Raw genomic sequence first — 5,856 nt, 5'->3', positions numbered from 1 at the left:
CATAGGTTTTGGGTCATCGTGTTTGCATTGTCATTTGTTTCTAGGGATTTTTTGATTTGCTCTTTGATTTCTGCAGTGATCTCTTGGTTATTTAGTAGTGTATTGTTTACCTCCATGTGTTTATATTTTTTTCAGATTTTTTTCCTGTAATTGACATCTAGTCTCATAGCATTGTGGTCGGAAAAGATACTTGATATGATTTCAATTTTCTTAAATTTACCAAAGCTTGATTTGTGACCCAAGATATGATCTTTCCTGGAGAATGTTCCATGAGCACTTGAGAAGAAAATGTATTCTGTTTTTTTTCGGATGGAATGTCCTATAAATATCAATTAAGTCCATCTTGTTTAAACTATCATTTAAAGCTTGTGTTTCCTTGTTTATTTTCATTTTAGATGATCTTTCCATTGGTGAAAGTGGGGTGTTAAAGTCTCCTACTATGATTGTGTTACTGTCGATTTCCCCTTTTATGGCTGTTAGCATTTGCCTTATGTACTGAAGTGTTCCTATGTTAGATGTATAAAATTGTTATATCTTCTTCTTGGATTGATCCCTTGATCGTTATGTAGTTTCCTTCTTTGTCTCTTGTAATAGTCTTCATTTTAAAGTCTCTTTTGTCTGATATGAAAATTGCTACTCCAGCTTTCTTTTGATTTCCATTTGCATGGAATATCTTTTTCCATCCCCTCACCTTCAGTCTGTATGTGTCCCTAGGTCTGGAGTGGGTCTCTTGTAGACAGCATATGTGTGGGTCTTGTTTTTGTATCCATTCAGTCAGTCTCTGTCTTTTGGTTAGAGCATTTAATCCATTTACATTTAAGGTAGTTATCAATATGTATGTTCCTATTACCATTTTCTTGATTGTTTTGGGTATGTTATTGTAAATCTTTTCCTTCTCTTGTGTTCCTGCATAGAGAAGTTCCTTTAGCATTTGTTGTACAGCTGGTTTTGTGGTGATGAATTCTCTTAGCTTTTGCTTATCTGTAAAGTGTTTAATTTCTCCATTGAATCTGAATGAGATCCTTGCTGGGTAGAGTAATCTTGGTTGTAGGTTTTTCCCTTTCATTACTTTAAATATGTCCTGCCACTCCCTTCTGGCCTGCAGTGTTTCTGCTGAAAGACCAGCTGTTAACCTTTAGGGGATTCACTTGTATATTATTTACTGCTTTCCCCTTGCTGCTTTTAATATTTTTTCTTTGTGTTTAATTTTTGATAGTTTGATTAATATGTGTCTTGGCATGTTTCTCCTTGGTTTTATCCTCTATTGGACTCTCTGTGCTCCTTGGACTTGATTGACTCTTTCCTTACCCATATTAGGGAAGTTTTCAACTATAATCTCTTCAAATATTTTCTCTGTCCTTTTTTTTTTTTCTCTTCTTCTTCTGGCACCCCTATAATTCGAATGTTGGAGTGTTTAATTTTGTCCAAGAAGTCTCTGAGATTGTCCTCAATTCTTTTCATTCTTTTTTTCTTTTTTCTGCTCTGCAGTAGTTATTTCCACCATTTTATCTTCCAGGTCATTTCCATTCTTCTGCCTCAGTTATTCTGCTATTGATTCCTTCTAGGTAATTTTTAATTTCATCTATTGTGTTGTTCATCATTGTTTTTTTGTTCTTTAGTTCTTCTAGGTCCTTGTTAAGTGTTTCTTGTATTTTCTCCTTTCTAGTTCCAAGATTTTGGATCATCTTTACTATTATTACTCTGAATTCTTTTTCAGATAGACTCCCTATTTCCTCTTCATTTGTTTGGTCTGGTGGGCTTTTACCTTGCTCCTTCATCTGCTGTTTATTTCTCTGTTTTCTTATTTTGCTTAACTTACTGTGTTTGGGGTCTCCTTTTCACAGGCTGCAGGTTCGTAGTTCCTGTTGTTTTTGGTGTCTGTCCCCAGTGGGTGTGGTTTGTTCAGTGGGTTGTGTAGGCTTCCTCATCGAGGGGACTTGTGTGTGTGTTCTGATGGGTGAGCCTGGATCCTGTCTTTCTCGTGGGCAGGACTGCATCTGGTGGTGTGTTTTGGGGTGTCTGTGAACTTATTATGACTTTAGGCAGCCTCTCTGCTAATGGGTGCGGTTGTGTTCCTGTCTTGCTAGTTGTTTGGCATGGTGTTTCCAGCACTGGAGCTTGCTGGTCGTTGAGTGGAGCTGGGTCTCAGTGTTGAGATGGAGATCTCTGGGAGAGCTTTTGCCATTTGATCTTATGTGGTGCTGGGAATCCTCTGGTGGACCAATGTCCTGAACTCGACTCTCCCACCTCAGAGGCTCACGCCTCACACCCAGCCAGAGCACCAAGACCCTGTCAGGCATACGGTTCCTGTAGACTGGGAAATATCCAGGAAAACTGAGAAACTCCAGAAGCATGGAGTCTTAACCCCTGGACCACCAGGGAAGTCTCCTTTTGAAAGTTTTAAGTAGGAATAATTCTTACTGTTACCAGCCAAAGCTGAAAAAACTTCATCCCTAAACACCAATTTCTATGAAGTTTTTTCTTCCTACCCAGCAAAACTATAGGTTCAAAGAAACTGTCATAGAATTGTTGAATTTAAGGTATATTCGTATTTCAGTCCAGCTTCTCCCATTTTGCAGATGAGGAAACTGAGGCACAGAGGAATGATTAGTTCAATGTTTTACGTTAAGTCAAGGCCAGAGTCAATGCAACAGCCTTGCTTCCTGCCGGCAACCAAAGCTCACTCCACTACCAAGTTCTTCACCTGCCTCTGAGCTTGTCCTAGGAAAGTTCCTCAGCTCTAAATTTGAGATAACTGTCAGGTTCATCATTTTGTGTAAAATATTTCTGTAACACCTAGAACTGAAGGCCATTTTGCAAAAATATGATGCATACGGCTCACTCCTTCACTAGGCATGCAATCCCTTGCCCAAACCCCACTATTGGAACTATATCCAATATCCTGTGATAAACCATAGTGGAAAAGAATATGAAAAAGGATGAATGTGTAACTGAATCACTTTGCTGTATAGCAGAAATTAACACAACATTGTAAACCAACTGTACCTCAATGAAATAAATTTAAAATAAGTAATTAAAATAAAGTTTTCTAGTAGTCACATTAATGGGAATAAAAGGAAGCAGATAGGGTGAAGGAAGAGGGTGCCATGATTGTTTGGTGATGGGGCTGCGGTCGTTGGAGGAGCCTGGTGAGTCTGGGATTCAAGCCAGTGCTGAGCTTTCTCCATCCATGCTTCCAGGCTGTGGGGGGCTGCACAGGTCAGGGAGGCAACTCAGCAGGAACCTGGATTTTGTCCTAAGAGCCATGGGATTGAGAAGGCGTTACCAGAAGTGATCTTGGGACTGACGGGAAGAGAGGCCTGGAGGGGAAAGGAGACCGGTTCCCGAGGGGGAGGGGGTTTCCCGCAGAAAGGGGTGGGGGAAAAGTTGCGAAAGCGGCGTGGGAGCGCAGGGTAGGCAGCGGGTGGCTGCTGCTGGTCTGTTTGGAAAGCAGCGAGTGCCCACCACGAGTTCAAGGGGAGAGCCCAAAGAGTAGAAGTGAGAGGAGTCCAGGGTTGCCTTTGGGCAGTCTGGAAGAGTTAAGCCAGAGGACCCTCGCGCAGCCCCAGAGGGCTGGGGAGGGGGGAGGGGGAGGGATTCTGGAAGTCAGGGCAGCCAAGAGCGAGGAGCACAGGGTGCGGGAGATTAGTTGTGCGGGCAGTGCGGGTGCTGCTTGGGGGCAGCTGGTGAGTATTGCGTGGGAGATCTTGGTTTGGAGTTTTCTACAGTCTTGCAGTCTTGCCCCCGTTGGGTAGACTCACACTACTCGCCTTTGTACTAGAAACGGTGTCTCCTGGGGCAAAAGGAAGGAGCCAGGATGGCATGGGCTCCGAAGCTGCCTCTGACGGATGAGGTGACTGAATCCCGGCTGTGCAGGACTCTGATGCTAGATTATCCGGGATCGGCCACAACTGCGTGCTGGTGCCTGTAGCATGAGTGATGTCCTAGCATTGCCCATTTTTAAGCAAGAAGAGTCAAGTTTGCCTCCAGACAATGAGAATAAAATCCTCTCTTTTCAATATGTGCTTTGTGCTGCCACCTCTCCAGCAGTGAAACTCCATGATGAAACCCTGACATATCTCAATCAAGGCCAGTCTTATGAAATCCGAATACTAGACAACAGGAAACTTGGAGAACTACCAGAAATTAATGGCAAATTGGTGAAGAGTGTATTCCATGTTGTGTTCCATCAGATGGCTACAATACACTGAACATCAGCAGCTGGAAGGCTGGAGGTGGAACCCACCTGGAGATAGCATTCTTGATATCCCAATGTCTGTGGGTATAATCGATCCTAGGGCTAATCCAAACCAACTAAATACAGTGGAGTTCCTGTGGGACCCTGCAAGGAGGACATCTGTGTTTAATCAGGTGCATTGTATTGGCACAGAGTTCACTATGAGGAAACATGGTGGAGAGAAGGGAGTGCCATTTCGAGTACAAATTGATACCTTCATGGAGAATAAGAATGGGGAATATACTGAGCACTTACACTCAGCCAGCTGCCAGATCGAAGCCTTCAAGCCCAAAGGTGCAGACAGAAAACAAAAAACAGACAGGGAGAAAATGGAGAAACAAACGCCTCATGAGAAGGAGAAGTATCAACCTTCCTATGAGACAACTATACTCACAGAGTGTTCTCCATGGCCTGAGATCACGTATGTCAATAATTCGCCATCACCTGGCTTCTACAGTTCCCATAGCAGTCTTTCTCTTGGGGAAGGAAATGGTTCACCAAATCACCAGCCAGTGGCCCCTCCAGTCACAGATAACCTCCTGCCAACAACCACACCTCAGGAGGTTCTGCAGTGGTTGCATCGAAACCGTTTTTCCACATTCACGAGGCTTTTTACAAACTTTTCAGGGACAGATTTGTTGAAACTAACTAGAGATGATGTGATTCGAATCTGTGGCCCTGCAGATGGAATCAGACTTTTTAATGCATTAAAAGGCCTGATGTGAGCCCAAGTCTAACCATTTATGTTTGTCAGGAACCCTTGCAGCTGGGGGAGCAGCAACAACAGCAGGAGAAGGATGAGGATGGAGACCCAAATACTTTCTTCGTTTACCATACCATCTACCTAGAAGAACTGACAGATGTTGAACTGACAGAAAAAAAATGGCTCAGCTTTTCAACGTTTCCCCTTGCCAGATCAGCCAGGTCCACAAGCAGGGTCCCACAGGAATCCGTGTGCTCATTAGTGATGAGATGATACAGAGCTTTCAGGAAGAAGCCTGTTTTATTCTGGACACAATGAAAGCAGAAACCAATGATAGCTATCATATCATACTGAAGTAGGTGTGGGGCATTCCATCCTCAGTGGCTGCTTCTGCTTTCACCTATTGGGAACTCCCCTCTTGAAGGGGGTCTCAAATGGAGCTTTGAAGGGCTGCAGGAACCTGACCCATCTGACTGTGTGTGGGCGGGTCCAGGCCTTGGAGGCAGAATCCCAGGCATCTGTGTTGGCCCAAGCTTTTAGGGCACCCACAGATTACTGCCCAACATGCATTTCTGCAACTATTTCTTATTTAAAATTTCTGGACCCTATTTTGATGAATATCAATAGAAACTCCACATCATTTAAGATGTGTGTAGGGCATAATGGTGATGAGAATTGTGTGATGTTTAATGGAAAGATGTTAAATTTTGTGATATGGAGCCATGTAATTTTTTTCTAACATGAAAGCAAACATCTATATTCATAAGACTAGATCCGCAATCTTTTTTGCCTCTGAAAACCTCATCAAAGAGAAATACAGAGAAAGAAGAAAATTCTTCTTTTGATTCCCCTGTAATTCTATGACTAAGAGTAACTTTAGCTAACATTTTTTGCACATTTAGTTGTGCCAGGCAGT

The 5,856-nt window shown here is 42.9% G+C and overlaps 1 pseudogene across 1 annotated transcript; it reads left to right on the top strand.

The window, feature by feature from the left end:
- Positions 1-3,817: 3,817 nt before the first annotated feature.
- On the top strand, positions 3,818-5,299 carry LOC309824831 (alpha-globin transcription factor CP2-like; annotated as a pseudogene). The gene has a single exon. The product of its transcript is annotated as an alpha-globin transcription factor CP2-like (transcript).
- The last annotated feature ends 557 nt before the right edge of the window (positions 5,300-5,856 follow it).

The sequence above is a fragment of the Grampus griseus genome (genome assembly GCF_964374135.1).
Source record: "Grampus griseus genome assembly, chromosome: 7".
Lineage (NCBI taxonomy): Eukaryota > Metazoa > Chordata > Mammalia > Artiodactyla > Delphinidae > Grampus > Grampus griseus.
Note: the sequence above shows the minus strand (reverse complement) of the source record. Positions and strands in the feature narration are given on the sequence as shown.